The following is an 18,947-nucleotide window of genomic DNA, read 5'->3' as shown; positions in this document are numbered from 1 at the left end:
TAAATTAATATTGTTTTAAATAAATAAAAAGAAGCAGTGTGTGACAAGTCAGCAGGTGCCTATCAGACTGTCAATTCTCTGGGCCAGGGGAGGATCAAGAAAAAAATTAGTCAGGAGGTGGGGGCGGAGGGGGCATGTCGAAATGAGGAGGCGTGGCCTCAGTGTGAAATGTTCCTTGTCTATTTTTTATGCATTTATTCAACTGTACTTTGAAATTATGATATTCTTGCACAATACATAAAAAGAGCAATTCAATTGGCAACAATAATTGCAAAGTGACAGTCGACCGGGAACTGGGCTGGCACCCAGCATGCTCAAGTGAGTGGTGCAGCAGCGGAAGCAGATCATGGGAGCCTGGGTGGGCTCAAAATCAGAATGTCAGTAAGAGGGGGTGGGCTTTAATTCTTCTGAGTCCTAATGCAGGAAGAAAGGGAGTGTGGACAGCAAAGTCTGCAGCTCCCGATATTTAAATTAAATATGTCCCAAAAAATTACAGGGGGGACACATGCCCCCCCCCCAGATTCTTCTCTGAAAAGCCTCAAAAGAAGACAGCATGAGCCACTTGCTATAAAGGGGGAGTAGTCAGCATGTGCCACTAGCTATAATTAGGGAGGAGGATAGTTGTTAAACAGCTTTTACTGAACAGTACCTGTGAAGGGAGAAAGCAGTGTCTGTCTGTGCTTCTGTGAGGCAAGGAAAGTACAGAGTTGAGGTCAGGAGTGATGCTGGGACTCAGTTGAGGAGGAGCTATTCATTTTGGCAGAGGGACTGATTCAGCCTCCTTAATTGAGTGTGTTACAGTATCATTTCTGGAAACAGCATCAGAGTCAAAGCTGTGGAGTTGGTAGCAGGGAGACTGAGGCATATATCATCCAGAGAGTTTACTTCCAAGTGTGACAGCACAGCACAGCATCACTTGAAACAGCTGTGAGTGGAGCAGGCAACTACAGGCCCTAAGCAATACCCTGTGGATCAGGACTAGAGGTGGTGAGCTCAGCATTGAGAACATCTGGAGTCCTGAGGTAACAAACAGACCCCGTAACTAGACTTTTTGGTGCCCTGTACCAAAGAGAGCATTGGTGCCCCCCCCATTTTTTAAATAGGGATATAAGATAGTGCACCTGAAAAAGGGCCATGGCCTAATGGGGAAGGGCCATGGAAGAGATAGTGGCAGCCAGGAGATGCAAGGGATAAAAAAAGAGGAAGCTACAAGTGAGAATGATAATAAACAGGAAAATTGACAGGCTCAAACAGCGCCCCCTGCCCTGCGGTGCCCTGTGCCATAGCACTGGTCACACTACCCTAGTTACGGCCCTGGTAACAAAGATACACCTACAGTAAGCTAGCTCCAATACCCTTTATGTCTTCCCTAAAATAAGATTATTACCAATAGCACAGGTAGCAGAGATGAGAACATTAAAATATAAATATCAGAAGGAAAGAACAGTTCTCCAACTGTTAAAGTAGCCATAGTTCCATATATTAAGAATAGACTGTGCAAACTTTTAGTGCAAATTTTCACCACAATATAGATTGCTGAATAAAAAGTACAGAGAGAGAAACTTATATACCCTAATACAGGTAAATGGCTTGACTGCAATTATTATCATAACAATACTAACCTCCACGCAGCCTATTTCTTGTAAGAAAGACTCAGAATGAAGGAAGTTTAATATATAGCTTTATTAACTCTTCATAGTAAGAAATAGTATTTTACATAAAGCCGAGAGAAGTATTCATAGCAACATATTGATACTTGTTGGCTCAATGATCAGACTTTGCAACTGTGTAACTAATAATATGGGCTTGATTCAATTGCATGCTATGTAAATAGCGCCGGGAGATAGCTCCCAGAGCTATTCTATTCTGCACAGTGTTTAGTCGGAGAATGCCCGTTCTCACGACTAAACACCCTGATTAGGCATGAGAACAGGCATTCCCCGACCTAACTTCCTGGCGTGATGCTGTTTTCCAGGCGCGAAGGGCAGAAAACAGCCTTGTGCCTGGACTTTTGTCGGATTTCTGCTTGCATCCCCGGAGGGGTGCGAGAAGAAATCCTTAGTCGGGCTTAGCAGTGCGGTGTATTTAATAGCTCTGGGAGCTGATTCCCGGTGCTATTCACTTCGCGCAGAATAGAATCGAGCCCTTATATTGCAACAGCAAACCATGACAACTGCTACAGTTATTCAACTGAGTTATCTATCACCACTGGAAAGAACTTCAGCACTTCTATAGAACTGCAGAAATCATCCCTCCTAATCAAATTAATTATAAACTAGCCACAAATGTAACCATCAGTCGATACTATTTTGGATCCACTATTAGAAAGTGAAAATTGTGCACCACCAAGGTTAACTTAATCTAATACACTAAGAGACTCATAATTGTAGTGGGAGAAGTTTTACACTGCAGACATTAAAAAATATTTAGATTAGTGCTTGTTGACGTTTATGCTAAGTGTAATAGTTTGATAGGTTGTGTCATTTATTAATGTAATTGTATGTTAGACCCTGTTACAAGTAAAAATGTACTTGTCCATTGAGTTGTTAGTTTAATGTAAAAATGTAATTCATTTGATTTTGTTAGACAGTTTTTTTGAGTTGTGCAATCTTAAACATAATTACAAATTGTCTATTACATAATTACCTGTTTTACTTATAAGGAGACATAGAGGAAAATCCCTTCCTGAAAAGAAGCCTTATTGAAAAATAAAGATAATTTGTGTTTAATATGTGTGAATTATACTAAGGGTATAACTTTCAAATTGAAGTAAAAGGTGTTTTAAAGAGTCTAACTAGTTTATTGACAAGAAAAGACAGAAACCCAAGCAACCATATTAGCCTATAAAACACCTGTGTAGATAAAATAAGAAAGTGAAAAGAGGATCTTGCCTCTCTGTCATGGATAAAAACTATGGAAAGAAAATCAGAGGACAAAAATAAAACAAGAAAAAAAAATTACTCTTCATTTACAATGTTTCAGGGAATCTAAAGCTAGGTCTCACTGGGCAATATATCATCCGTTCAATCGAACATATGATAAATTGTGAGTACATCTGCAGCTGTGTACCCCTGATATGTCTGTGTATGACATCGTTCACAGACATATTGCATTGACTGTGTAGCACAGCAGATGGCCGATATATCTGCAGATATATCAGCGCATCTGGTTCCGTGTACGGATGGTCACCTGACCACACATACACTTGCTGCAGGGACCGCCAGTAAATACTAGCTCAACTGGGTGGGCAAATTCAAATGCAGCCAGTTGTGATGTCAGGGAACACACATCGAGCGGCCTATTGGTAAGTCTATATAGCTTACCTGATCAACTGCTGTGTCGGCGGATCCGCCCATTGGTGGATCCTTCAACACAGTGTTTACCTAGCATCACCTGTGAGTATCCTCAATACCTCCTAAAGATAGTTAGTAGTTTGCTACACTGCATCAGACCCAAAATTCAGAAGAGGACTATTGTATGGGTGAGATATACTGTAATTAATTATGTCACACATAGATGTAATTGCTATTCTTCCCACTGAGGGATATCTAATTTTTTTATTGATTTTTTCATTGCAAGTTTTCCAACAGGCCAAGCTTAATTCGCAGAAGCAGTGTATCACACAGCAAAATGGTTAACATTTCATATGATATAGCTTTGAGAAAATATTGTATATTTGTAAAAGAGGAATAATAGTGTTAAATGTTATCTAAATTTCTAGATTTTTTTAAAAAATATATGCAATAAAACCTTTGATAAATATAATTGTACATTCCTCTGAGAAATAATAGTACTGTCTTTTCATTTTAACCTACTGATTTTATGTTGTCGCAATTTGTTTGCTCTTGAAATACTAAATAATTTTAATTACAGTTAAGTATTAAATGATTACAAGAGTGGGTAGACACCAAGATTACTTGTATTGCATGTGACAGTTTTGTGTGTCTAATCTTTGGTTTACATTAGGCAAAGTGCACTTAGATGTTCTCCTCAAAAAGGTGCAAAACTGCTCCCATTATAAAGATAATTTATCTAGACCACAAACTCTAAACTAGCACAAAATTTCAATCCTATTTTGGAGTTGAAACTGCTACTTATACAGGTGCCCCTGAAAGTTCTCCTTCCTGGTCTTCTTTCAACAATCTCAGGCCACAAATTGAAATCTAACTTAACACAATTGCTCCCTTCCACAAACTTCTGCTCCACTGTAGACTCCACCAACTTGAATCCAAGCACCTCAGCAAAATTTTAACTGCACATGCTTTATAGAGAGTCCAGCAACTCCAAGCTGGTTTTCCATTCCTGAGAGGGTGTTTTGTGGTTTATTAAAAATCCGATTTGTTTGCATAAAAAAATCAAATAATATTCACTACTGAAAACAAATTTAAATAAACATAAGAGGATCAAAGCAATATAATGAAAATAAAAAAGAGTGAGAACATAATGAATAATTGCAATGGAAATGCTGTCATTTATAATGTGAGATTAAGCATAACAGCGAGGTACTGTTTGTAGTAAAACAATATGTAAAATACCAACAATGTTGAAATTTACTAATAAATATTATTTCTACAGCAATTATTTATAATTTTAGATCTTTAGTTTTTCCCATTGGTCAGTTTGAAAACATTATTTTTTGTGTTCAATAGGAAAATAAACTACTAAAGTAAAGTTAATAAATGACTTTGATATGTGAGAAACTGCTTTCTAGTAAACTGATCATCTATATTCTCATAAATATTAGTTTAGCCGACAAAAGAGAAATGGCTACTGTGTATAGGTGATAGGAGCACATTAAGACAATATATCAGTGATTTTTAGTGATAATTCGATGTGTTACTGTTATCTGTTTTTCTCATGTCATAGTTCAATATGCAATGGTGGCTACTGCAGGGGTAGAATGATATAATATGTAGTCATGGATAAAGTAATGGAACTGACTGGAAGATCTGCCTGAGGTTTCCCTTGCTTGTCGGGACAGATATTTATAATGTAACTTGAACAGCTACTGGTTGTATAAATTATGTGATGTCAAGTTGAGACAGACTCGCTTTGTTCAAATATAATACAAAATACATAATAAATCTGTTTGCTGACCAGGCATAAACCATTTTGCTAATTTTTCTATGGAGTAAATTATGCCTTGTGTTTTGTTTTTTGTTTCTATTGTATACCATTTGTTTTTGTTTTCTTTACATTAAGTAAAAATCTTCTCTTTAAATCATTAAAAAATATGTTTTCTATTAGGAGTAAAAGTTTTCTAATAGAACATAAAATTAATTATGACAATGTGCGTGTGTTCAGAGTTGGTGTAAGAGTATTAGGGATCTATTTACTAAGGTGTGTTAGGAGATAAAATGAACGGTGATAAGGTACCAGCCAATCATCTCCTAACTGCCATGTCACAGGCTGTGTTTGAAAAATCACAGTTAGGAGCTGATTGACTGGTACCTTATCACCGTTCACTTTATCTCCTAACACAGCTTAGTAAATAGACCCCTATGTCACCCTGTAAACCCCTCATAATCTTTTCCTCAGAATGTTACTACCGCAGGTAATTCTTCCCCAGGCAGATTAGGGATTTCAGTTTCAGCACTGTTGCTGACTTTATGTCGATGACATTACAGCACAGCACCACACCACCAACCACTCTATGACACAAAAGTAGCAAGACTATGAAAAATAAGAAGTACAAAGAGAGTGCTCAAATTAATGTAAATAATTAAATACACTGCATCTTCTCATTTATCGATCAATGACTAAATGTGATATGTGTAATAAAAATCCAATGCGTGGTCAGCCTTGTTGTTATGAATTTGTTAACAATCTATAGTTTTTAAAACGGCAAAATAAAACTCTCAATTAGATCAGCACTTAATAATATAAAACAAGTCTGGGAGATTACTGAATTTTAAGCATTTTTAGACATATTTAGCTATCTATTGCCAATCCTTAAATTTATCTCATAATAAAAAGTTTCAAGTTTACAAATATTTTAATATATTAAATATGATATAAAATATATTAATAAATTAAACCACTTAATATAAAATGTTACAATGAACCATAACTATTTTGTCTTCTTTTAGCTTATTCTGTTATTGAGCACATATCTGATTATTTACTAAAGGAATATATTTCCTAAAGGAAATGGTTTGTTGCTTATCACATTTTTTACTAAATCATGCTTTGAAATTGCCATTAGCCTGTCTAGTGATTTTCATTATCTTTTCCAAGTACAGTTCACTGCTACCTGGAAACCACATTTCTAATTCCATCATGGAAGTACAAATTGGTAATTCCAGGTTTAATTTGGAGAAATTGATCAAATGTTAAAACCACAAAAGAACAATAACTTAAAATAAAATCTAAGGAAATGAAAGACCAGTTTTGTTACTTTTTGCTTTATTATTATTATTGAACAAGTTTAATGCCTTTTTATAAAGCATGATTCCATAGTCCAGGGGAAAACAAATATTTTAATTAGAATTTAGAACTATTATTTAATATTTTGCTATTTCCTGTGATTTTTTTTATTTCAAGCTGTTTTTTTGCTGAAGACAATTATTTTAAACTGGGGAAAGAGGACATTAAAGAACAATAATTTAACTCTGGAGAAATTACAATATTTGTGTAAATTTCTATGACTGTTATTTCCCTGTATATTATCTGTGTCTAAAAAATTATAAAACCTACACAAGATCATTGTTAACCAGTCAGATTCAAGCTATTATCTTCTAGAAAGTGCTAAATAGATGTTAAGTAGAAGCTGATTGGTTGCTATGGGCAACGTAACCACTTCTAAAAATCTGCACTTAAGTAAATATACCCCTTGGTTTGGTGACATTGCCTAAGCCCAGTTCTAAACATTAGTATGACCAATGTGTGTTGTGTTTACACAGATATGCTACTAATATACTTGCTCATTTACTGGAAAGTCAGAAAAGTAGTTTTGTTGAATATGCCAGGTACTGTACCAACATAGAAGCACCTTCCCCTGTTACCACCCACAAACGGTACATTCTGTCAATCAAATTAGCAGCCCATCGCTGTTTTGCGAGCGCACGATTTCCGACCACAATGACTGGTTTGCGCATGTGCATTACGACCCATACGCATGCGCAGTTGTGCGAACATCATTCAGAGCGAACGAGCGGCCACTTACAAGCAGCTCTGAATCAGGCCCATAGTGCAGGGCTCTGTGGGCAGCATCGTAGCTTCCCCACGGTGCTTGCTTCTGGCTTGCAGGGACAGCAATACTACGTCAGTGCCACCTGGAGCACCTATGGATGCTCCAGGGACACACCATGCCATCTGTGCAGCAGCTTGGACTGTCCTCAGCTCTCCAGGCAATGCTGCTCTTCATGGTGCTGGCAGACCCACCCCTCTAGCAATGTCATGATATCATGCACTCAGGTGGCAGGGTCACCAGTGGGTGAATAGATGCATTGTTACAGCACTGCATGCAAGGTTGAAATCTTTGCGAGAAAGCCTAAATAACTTGTAGTACCTGTGCTTATTGTAATTGCAACACCAACCTAGGAATATGTCCTTTTACATCTGATGTCCATTGGGTAGAAAGTTGGTTTCTAATGGAGCTCAAATATTAATTATTACCACTATTTTAGTCTTTTTTAAACAGAACATATGTTAATATGTAGGTAAGCCCGGAGGGCAGGGACAGGCCTTGGCCTAAAATATAATGCTGCTATGCATCCAACATTATGTGGCCATGCCCCTTAAGAAGCACACTTTCCACATCTGTGGGTGGACCCTCAGAAGTCCCATGGCCAAACATTGTGGCCTCGCCTATAGTACTCTTCTAACAGGGACCAAATATTTCTAATGGTCTCCCTGAGAAAGGTAAAAATAGATAGAGCACACTAGGATAACCACACGACTCCTAATGTCCATCAATAGGGGGCTTCACCTATAACAGTCACCATTCCCAAAAGAAGTATGTTCTTATGGTACTTGGATGCCACCAGGACTTCAAAAGGAGTCAATGTAGAAACTAAGTGGGCACAAGGAATAAGTTGAGGTGGGAAACAAAGTATTCAGTAAATCAGAGGCTGATAGCAAATACAGAGTAAAGGTGGGTACACACCTGACAAATATATATGCAGATGGAGTGATTTGCAGCTATACATTACCGTTCAAAAGTTTGGGGTCACCCAGACAATTTTGTGTTTTACATGAAAACTGACTTTTATATATCAAATGAGTTGCAAAATAAATAGAACATATAGTCACGACATTGGCAAGATTAGAAACAATGATTTTTATTAAAATAATAATTTTGTCCTTCAAACTTTGCTTTCGTCAAATAATGCTCCTTTTGCAGCAATTACAGCATTGCAGACCTTTGGCATTCTAGCTGTTAGTTTGTTGAGGTAATCTGAAGAAATTTCACGCCATGCTTCCTGAAGCACCTCCCACAAGTTGGATTGGCTTGATGGGCACTTCTTGCATACCATACGGTCAAGCTGCTCCCACAACAGGTCAATGGGGTTGAGATCTGGTGACTGCACTCACCACTCCATTACAGACAGAATACCAGCTGCCTGCTTCTTCCCTAAATAATTATTGCATAATTTGGAGGTGTGCTTTGGGTCATTGTCCTGTTGGAGGAGGAAATTGGCTCCAATCAAGCGCTGTCCACATGGTATGACATGGCATTGCAAAATGGAGTGATAGGCTTCCTTATTCAAAATCCCTTTTACCTTGTACAAATCTCCCATTTTACCAGCACCAAAGCAGCCCCAGACAATCACATTACCTCCACCATGCTTGACAGATGGTGTCAGGCACTCTTCCAGCATCTTTTCACTTGTTCTGCATCTCACAAATGTTCTTCTGTGTGATCCAAACACCTCAAACTTTGATTGTCCATAACACTTTTTTCCAATCTTTCTCTGTCCACTGTCTGTGTTCTTTTGCCCATATTAATATTTTCCTTTTATTGGCCAGTCTCAGATATGGCTTTTTCTTTGTCACTCTGCCTAGAAGGATAGCATCCCAGAGTCGCCTCTTCACTGTAGATGTTGACACTTGCGTTTTGCGGGTACCATTTAATGAAGCTGCCAGTAGAGGACTTGTGAGCCATCTATTTCTCAAACTAGAGACTCTAATGTACTTGTCTTCTTACACAGTTGTGCACCAGGGCCTATCACTACTCTTTCTACTCTGGTTAGAGGCTGTTTGTGCTGTTCTCTGAAGGGAGTAGTACACACCGTTGTAGGAAATGTTCAGTTTCTTTGCAATTTCTCGCATGGAAAAGCCTTCATTTCTAATAACAAGAATAGACTGTTGAGTTTCACATGAAAGTTCTCTTTTTCTGGCCATGTGGAGAGTATAATCGAACCCACAAATGTGATTGCTCCAGATACTCAACTAGCTCCAAAGGAAGGCCAGTTTATAGCTTCTATAACGAGCGAAGCCATTTTCAGCTGTGCTAACATAATTGCACAAGGGTTTTAAAGGGTTTTCTAAGCATCCATCAGTCTTCTAACGTGCTTAGCAAACACAATGTACCATTAGAACACTGGAGTGATGGTTTCTGAAAATGGGCCTATAAACACCTATGTAGATATTCCTTTAAAAACCTGAAGTTTGCAGCTACAATAATCATTACCCACATTAACAATGTATAGAGTGTATTTCTGATTAATTTAATGTTATCTTCATTGAAAAAAAACAGTGCTTTTCTTTAAAAAATAAGGAAATTTCTAAGTGACCCCAAACATTTGAACGGTAGTCTATCTCTAGATGATGGTCTCTCATACACACTGAACAACCTTCATCAATCTGGCAGCCACGGATCTCGCTGTACCCACAGCTGCCCCTCCATGTGTATGGGCGGTCTGCAGACTGCCTGTACACACTTGCCGGTGGACAGATATGTCTTCATATATATCTGTCCATCATTGGTGCAGCACAGCCAATGCGATATGTCTGTGAACTACGTCATTCACAGATATATTGTCTGTACACAATGGCCAACAGGCATCAGATATAATGGCTGATCAATTGATTGTCCAATATATTGGCAGTGTGTACCCAGGATTAGAGAAGGGCAATAGCGGAGAGCAAGGTTAAGAGTCAAACAGAATCAAACAGGCTGAATGACCTAGAACCGAAACAAAGAGGTGGGAGTAATAAAACAGGCTTAGATCTGGGCAAAGATTCAGTGCAGGCAGAGATATCCAAGAACCAGGGACTTGCAGGGTAAACTTGCAGGCAAAGTCTGGCAAAAAAAATTACAAGGTAAGCAGCAGCAGGGCAAGTGACTTCTGGCATGCAGAAGCTGAGACTGGCATGGAGGCTAAGCCCTCACTGCCTGTTAACAGAACCAGGGACCAATCAGGTTTACTCAATGAGCCATGCCCACCTGTGCATAATTATGCAGCAGCTGTGTTGCCACACATACACCAGAAGTGTCCCTGCTGCTTAGTGACAGCCGGGGTCATCGGCAAGTGTGGCTGCAGCAGAACCTGTTGCCAGGTGCCCGTCAGGACCAGGATTACCTGTGGCCAGTGTAATGCGGCATCCTGGTCACCTAGCAACAGCTGGGACCTGCCAGAGCTGTGAGCCGCTGTGGCAACTCCTAACAAAGAACTTTCCTTTTTTTGTTTCAAAAGCATTTAGTGCCATTTCACAGTTACCCAGTATCAGTCGGGCATGAAGGGCCCACCAAGGAATGCAGTGTTAGTGGCCCAAGCTTAAGGGTTTCATCAGCCACCAGAAGTGTGTTGTCAGCCAGCACAGAGAGACTTGGCCAACCAAAAGAGAAGATGAGGACCCCTTTATAAAGGAGGGGACAGGGTGTATCAAGACCACCTACTTTGATTGGTAGGAGGGCAAATTGTGGTGTAATTTCCATAGAAATAAACCAAGCACCTAAATTCATCCATAATCCTGCTCCACCAAGTTACTGAGCCCTAGAGGGAGGGTGGGACCCTCAGGCAGTGCGGCCCACCGGAGGTTTTCCTTGTACACCTGTTGGCCAGTCTAACCCTGTGGCTACTAATATCTATACACTTACTTTCAGCCAGATCATACTGTTAATTAAACATTTTAAATATGTCAGTGAGACTTAAATCCCAAATACAAATACCAGGCAATATATGTTACCTAAATGTTGCCCTTACTGCCTGTAAAAGGGTGCTACATTTGGAGAGTAGAAGATATATAATTTTACCATGTGCTTCTCTATCTTATTCAGAGGTTTTCCTGCAAATTTTCTGACAGAGTTAATGACTTAATTTTAGCAATGCTTGTAGCTTTTTAGGATTCTAAATTAGGAAATGTAGAAACTAAAATACAATAATAGTATGTAAGGTAAACTATTCCGGATCATTATTACCTGAATCTACCATAAGTTGCCAATTAAGAAAGAATAATTTCTGCATTGTTCTTTTTTCACAAATATGAAATACATTCCTGAAACTAGTTCGTTGTTCATTATTCCTGTTCATTTCAACAGCACAGCTCTTATTTGACAGATAACTGCATTGTGAACTATCAGAACTGGCAACTTGTAACATATAATTGTACATATGTTATCATGACAACCTGCTTCCTTAATAATTCTTCCCAGAGGCATTTACTGTCTCCAGTATATTCCATATTTAATTAAATATTAGTATGAATAACATTAAAACCTTTCTGCTTTTGGCTGTAAAAATTTTAAAAAAGCTAAAGTTTTTCTGGGCTTTTGTTTCTTTTTAAATTACACAGTAGAAGTTGAACTAGAATATTTTATTAATTAAAAGGGAGCCGGTTTACATTCAGGTATCAGGACTCTAAATTTTTTCAATCCTACATATTTATCCATACCTCAGAGAAAAGTTTGATGATTACAAAGAAACAAAAGTTGTGAAGTTGTTTAGTAATTAATGTTTGCCCAATCTAATTAAAGTTAACCACACATGCTAAGATATATTACAGCTGATATCAGTTTGTGCAATCCTCCAAAATAAGCAAGATGTATTAAATAATTTTTGTTCATGTTGGTATATGTTGTGCAAATAGCAACTGACTTGAAATCGCTATCAATACAGATTTTAGAACACAATTGAAAATTTGATCCCCATCAATGTTTTTTACATTAGAAGTATAGAAACACCAGATTACTAAGCGTCGACTTTAGAAACTGATATTAAACCAATGGCAAACTTGTCCAAATAATAGACTAGCTACTGATAGGCAACTTTGCTGAAAGCACTGCACAGATCAATAGGATCTGTGACAGATTTGATGTGTAATAATGTTAAAAAAAGGAATTTTTAAAAAAATTCAAAATTGGTGTGAGGTTACCCCTCCCAAATTGATAGCCTATACTAGACCTGTTAGCCTAGACTGGTTTGTAAAATAATGGGGGAAATGGCGTGGGATATGCCAGACTCTACTCAATTAGCAAGGCCTCATTAATTCTTAACTAGAATGTCCACGAGGGACCTTTCACCTGCACCTGGACTCCCAGATGAGCAGTATCATCATTATTTTGTTTTGCCAAGACCCATGGACTGAAAAGGACCTTTTCAAAGGATTTGCGAGTATTAAATTGGTAAACGAGTAGTGTGGGTGTGTATTTTTTTAACAAAATAACACCATATTCGGTGTGTGTGTCTTGTGTTTATTTTAATATTTTTTACAGATACCAGCAGGCCCTTAATGAATGGGCATGCTGGCACTTGTAGTTCTCCAAATTCCATTATACCCTGGAATCCTTGCTGGGACCAGTAGTCCACCTGTAAATAACATTGAATAATATTTCATTACCTCTGTACCCAACACACCAGATGTACAGAGAACAGCCCAGAGCTGGTTGTCCTTGGTGAGGGGTTATCACATTTTTGAGGTTGACATTATGGCAGGTGTTCCCCACACTGCGTCTTCCTGCTATAGTGACACCAGCCTGCTGGTTCAGTCAGCTGCTGATTATTGAAAAATAGGGAGTACCCTACACTGTTTCTCTCCCACTAATTTTCAAGCTTTGGGCTGGTTATCAATTGAGGGAGTCCCCAGCCATATTTTTTTCCTTTTTTAACATTTTTACACATCAAAAATTGCACAGATCCTATTGATCTGTGCAGTGCTTGAAACCCATGGCAGATTTACGGGAGACTCTTATTGGTGTGTCGGCAGCTTTGCGGCAGGATAGGGGCTTAATAACCAATGGGCAAATTACAGTCAAAACCAATGCTTAGTAAATACTGTACCTATCAAAAGTTTCAGAGCATGACTGTTTTTACAGTTTTTTTAAAAAAACTTAAAGTAGTTTAAAATCTCAATATATTCTTAAATTAAAGCATATAACAAACATCTTGAGATAACAAGGAAATTATATTATATTTTTAACACATTTTTAACTACATTTTTGACTTTTGAGTAATAATCAAAGCGTAGCTAAATGTTAACGAGTAGCTTCTGATATCAAAGTTCTTTGAGGAATTATGTAAAAAGAATAGAATAACTAATTGTGCAAAAGTTTGAAAACTAAATATAAAATAATAAAAAGCACACCAAACAAAAAAAATAAATACAAAGGTAAACGCAAAGAGCGGACAGAAGAGACAGGATTGTGGTTGAGGAAAATGTACACACACTTTTAATGTTATATCTCTTTTGGGAAAAAAGTAAAAGTGCAGGCGTGGGTGGGAAGTCAGTTCAATGTATTCAGAAACATGCTGGGCTGACTTCCCACACATATCTGCACTTTCAAATTATTTTGTTCAAATAGATTTGTTTTGTTTTTTGGAAATTTTTGTTTTTAATTTATTTTTATTTTGCATTTTCTATTGCTTTTCAGACTTTTGCACATCTAGTACTTCTATTCTGTTTATAAGGAAATTGAATATTGTTTGGGAAATTCTTTCCAACACTGTTACAGAGGTTTCCATAAATGTGTTGCACTTATAGGATTTTTTGCTTTTAGTCTTCTGTCCAGTTCATCTATCTGCTCAATGACATTTTAAGTCCAGAGACTGTGCTAGCCATTCTACAATTTAAATATTGTTTTGATCTTTTCTTCAGGTAGCTCTGAAATAGTCTGGTGGTATGTTTTAGATAATTTTGTTGCTGTAGAATCAACCCTTCACCAAGCAGGTATAGACCAGAAGTTATTGCATGGCACTGTAAAATGCTTTGGTAGACCTTTTGGTTCAGGATAAAAGTCACTGTGCAGGTATCCTACTCGGAATCCAGCAAAAGAGTGCCAGATCATCATGCATCCTCCTCCATGTTTGACTTACAGGATGTCGACATGTTCACAATGTTGACATATGAAATGTCAACATCCTGCAGGGACAGGATGTATAGGGTTAGACTATGGGAGGTAAGGGTTAAGGTTAGGCCTTTTTTACAGTCTGCATGTGTCCATAATTTAGTGAACACACCCTTACTGTTCTTCGCCTACATTAGAACACCATTGTCCCTCCAATATTATAACTATGAACAGGGTCTTCTTTGACACTTTCCTATACTGGCACCACCAGGCATTAAAAAAACTTTCACAATACCCCATTGTTGTGGATGGCTCCCCTTGTTGTTTCAAGATTCTCAACTCAACATTGAAGTCATGAGATACAGGAATTGGTGGGCTGGGTAAAAGACTTGTTCCCTGCCTGAGCAGATCTGGCTGAACTAGTACTACTAGCTAGCAGGTAGAAGGACTGGCTTACTGCCAGATGTAACACATGGGAAATCCATGCTCTGCAGGGCCAGAAGTTTAGGACTGCAATAACCTGAATTTTCTTTAGCACTTGTGATATCACTGGAATCAGAGCAAACACATAAACAGGAACAAAGAGCAATTTGACTGCTAGTGCATTTATTGCTACATCTTTGTTGGGTCTGTGTCTATAAAATAGTGGTTTCTCTTTCATCTTTTTCCTTGTTGCCAACTGATCTGTTTGGGGTGTACATGCAAGGAAAAAACTATAAAAATAGTAGATAGGGCGTTGAGGTGAGAGGTTTTCCCAGCAGCTGCAAAAAGGGAGGTAGTCAGCCTCCTGTAAAGCAATAGGAAAGAGAAATGTGCAGCGCTGATAATAGATGCAGTTTAATGAATATTGTTCTTAATTTAATATTCATTAAATTGCATCTATTATCAGCGCTGCACATTTCTCTTTCCTACTGTTTGGGGTATACCCCACATCTGAAATATGTGTAAGAAGACTTGATCATTTAGCTCCCATTCTCCTTGGTGCAGTCTTTCTTAACACATCCTGCTAAATGATGTGCATTGCTTTCAATGAAACTAGATTGTTCTATGTCCATTTCAGAAAATGTCTCACTGACTTCATTATTGTGAAGCTCTTTATGTCCCCTTGATGGTTGATATAATACACCACTGTTTGATTGAATTAGGATATGGGTTAAGACATTCTCCCAATTTGTAGGGACTGAAGATGTATGCATTTTTACTTTACTAACTGCATTTCTCAGAGCTCTGATGGAAACTTGTTAAATCCCTGTACAAATTACCTTAAGCTGTCATTGCTTGTGATAAATATCTGATTGATAGACAAATATATTCCATTTTCTTGTATCATATTCTAGGGCCAGCACCAGAGATCTTGCCAAACATGGCAAGTCAGACACAGCGATTGTTCTGACTGCTTCTTGTTCCAGCAACTTGACAAGCATCACTGCATATGTCTCATATGAAGGTAAGTCAAAGGGATCACCTCTATGCTGGCTTCCATAAGGCCTAAAACTTTGTGACAATCTTTAAAGCTGGGTACACACTTTTTCGATTGCAGGCTGATCGGGTAAAACTGTCCCGATCAGCCATGCAGTCTGTCCCCAGTGTGACACCCTGTCAGCCACTTACACACTGTTCAGACATAGCACAGTGTGTACAGGCTTCTATGGGATTGGGAGGTTGTACCGATAAATATTAAACAGTACATAAGATTCGACCTCCCGATCCCGAATGTTGCATGCAGGAGCGTTAAAAGCCATTTATCGGCTAACGCTCCTGCATCGGGACAGCATACACAACTATACAATCCAACGGCCGTTCACTCAATATTGTATCAATGGCCCAATGATTGTATAGGTGTGTACCCAGCTTAACTGAAACCTAAGGTTGCTACTAAATTGGAGCACTTTCTATTTGATCATTGTCTTCCTTTGTGGTGTCAAATAGGCTTTTAAAATCTATATCTAAACTTCTGAAAATTGTATTCTTTGAGATGGCACTAGATGACCCTTGACTTAATTTTTTATTCATCTCTGGTGTTTCAGGACTGTAGATACCAGCCTTCCATGCCTGGATTTTGCCACACAATCTAGGTCAATTGGATTTCAACACTACAACACCTTTGTGAAAGTCTTTGTCGATGTACACAAGCCAAAGGGCAAGTGTCACAAGCTGCACAAGAGACCCCAGAATCAGACTCTATCACTTACCATCGCGGACTCTGTCCTGCAGCGTCTTCTGGCTTCCTCGCACTGCTGCGGTGGTTCCATCCTCTCCGGAGGGTCCTGCTGCTGTGCTCTCTCCTTGCAGATGCCGGCGCTCACTCCACTGTGACCAGCCCGGCGTTCCACGTACTGCCGCTGCTGTCCAGGATGAATGGGCGCAGCCATCTTGGGTGAATCCATGTGACTCCACTACCACCAATGGGAGTGCTTCTCCTTCGTTCTATAAAAGAATCCCCTGCTGCACTCTCAAGTTGCCAGTGCAACAAGTCCCTTAGCTTTACTAAGTGAGCCTCCTCACTGTGCTCCCAAAGCATTTGCTGCCACCATTCTCCATACGGCTTCCTAGCCGCACCAAGCAGTCCCGTGCTGCCACCATTCTCCATATGGCTTCCTAGCCACACCATGCAGCTCCCGTGCTGTCACCATTCTCCATACGGCTTCCAAGCTGCCTCAAGCAGCTCCCGTGCTGCCACCATTCTCCATATGGCTTCCTAGCTGCACCAAGCAGCTCCCGTGCTGCCACCCTTCTTCAAACGGCTTCCTAGCCACACCAAGCAGCTTCCATGCTGCCACCCTTCTTTATACGCCTTCCTAGCCACACCAAGCAGACCTGTGCTGCCACCACTCTCCATATGGCTTCCTAGCTGCACCAAGCAGCTCCTGTGCTACCACCATTCTTCATACAGCTTCCTAGCTGCACCAAGCAGCTACCATGCTGCCACCATTCTTCATATGGCTTCCTGGCTGCACCAAGCAGCTCCTGTGATGCTATCATTCTCCATTTGGCTCATAGCAACACCAAACAGCTTCCGAGCTGCCATTTATTATCAGCCGCGTTAATACACTCACTTTAAGACCCATTTAATTATTTCTACTCTTTCATGCACTGGAATTTCATTGAACCAATTCTCCTCCAAAGAGCATCTGGGTCAAACAAGACAGGTCAAAGACCCATCCCAGGAACACAGCCTCAAATCCTTTTGACTGTGACAGTTTGCACTGGCCCCGATGGACTCGGCAGGTGGTCAGGGATCTGGTGTAGATTCCTCTCAGGATGTTCTATCACGTCTGGAAGGACAGGTAACTTCTCAAATCCAACTTATCCAATTCATTCAGGATATGTTGTCTCACTTGGAAAGCATTCAAACTCTACTATCAAACCTCACTCCACTTAATGCTCCACCCGCAATCTCCTCCGCTGAGCTGTCTCTGACTGCTCGACTCCAACTCGCACTTCCAAGCAAGTTTGATGGTAACCCTAAACTATGTAGGGGTTTTCTAAATCAGTGCGAGACACATTTTGAGTTTCAACCGGCCAATTTCTCGACAGCCAAAACCCAAGTAGCATATATAATCTCTCTGCTTTCAGGAGAAGCACTTTATTGGGTCTCGCCACTCTGGGAAAAATCAGATCCTTTACTTTCTAACTACCCTGAGTTTATTTCCATGTTTCGTAGAATTTTCAATGAACCTGGAAGAATCACTTCCGCCTCGACAGATATTCTCCATCTCCGGCAAGGCAGCAGAATGGTCGGACAATATGTCATTCAATTCTGAACCTTGGCCTTAGAACTCAACTGGAATCAGGATGCTCTCATTGCAGCCTTTTGGAGTGGGCTTTCCGAGAGGCTCAAAGACGATCTGGCTTCCCGCAATCTTCCTCCTAATTTAGTTGATTTAATTCCCTCTGCATAGACAGCGTGCCTTGGAGAGGGGCAAATTTGACCGAGGAAGACCACGTCCAGCTCCTCGATTACATTCACCTCCTGTGGGCGAAGAACCCATGCAGGTTAACCACTCCCATTTGTCTGCTGAAGAACAACAGAAAAATAGAGACAGAATCTCTGCATGTATATCTCAACATTTAATTAAAACCTGTCCCATCCATCCGGGAAACACCTCCTCCTAACTTATGACAGAGAGTTTAAGTTAGGAGTTGCCATTGATTCACCTAGGAAGTCAGATTCCACCATCCAGGCTCAGTTGAATCTTCCTTAGGGTCCTAAAGTTGTTGTAGCTCTTTTAGATTCTGGAGCTGCAGAAAACTTTGTGACTACGGACTTTGGGCCTGATTCAGACCCGCTCGTGAGCGCATAGTGCTCGCAAGTGGCTAGATGGTTGGCCAGTGCGCACGTGCGGCATGTGCAATGCGCATGTGCGAGCCCCTGAGCGAGTGAGAACTTTACTCACTCCAGGGCTTGCTATAAAATGGGGCGGCTGTCGATGTTGATCGTCAGCTCGCCCCGATTTGTAGGCGGGGAGGGGGGTGGTTGGACAAATGGAGGTGTTCAGTAGTGAACTTCCTGCTCTATTAGAGCAGGAAGTTCACTTGGGCTTGCGGGAACAAAGACCCTACCACAAGGGTCTCGTTGCAAGCCCGCTGCTCATGACAATTATGACCATCGCCAGGCCGCTCGCAAAAGCTGTGAGTGGTCACCCACAGCTATGCGAGTGGCCTGGAGGCGGATTTTTTTTTAAAAAAAATCCGCCCTGATTCAGAGCAAGCGCTCGCA

Source organism: Taudactylus pleione, unplaced genomic scaffold, assembly GCF_031769625.1.
Source record: "Taudactylus pleione unplaced genomic scaffold, aTauple2 ptg000095l, whole genome shotgun sequence".
NCBI classification, from domain to species: Eukaryota; Metazoa; Chordata; class Amphibia; order Anura; family Myobatrachidae; genus Taudactylus; species Taudactylus pleione.
Note: the sequence above shows the minus strand (reverse complement) of the source record.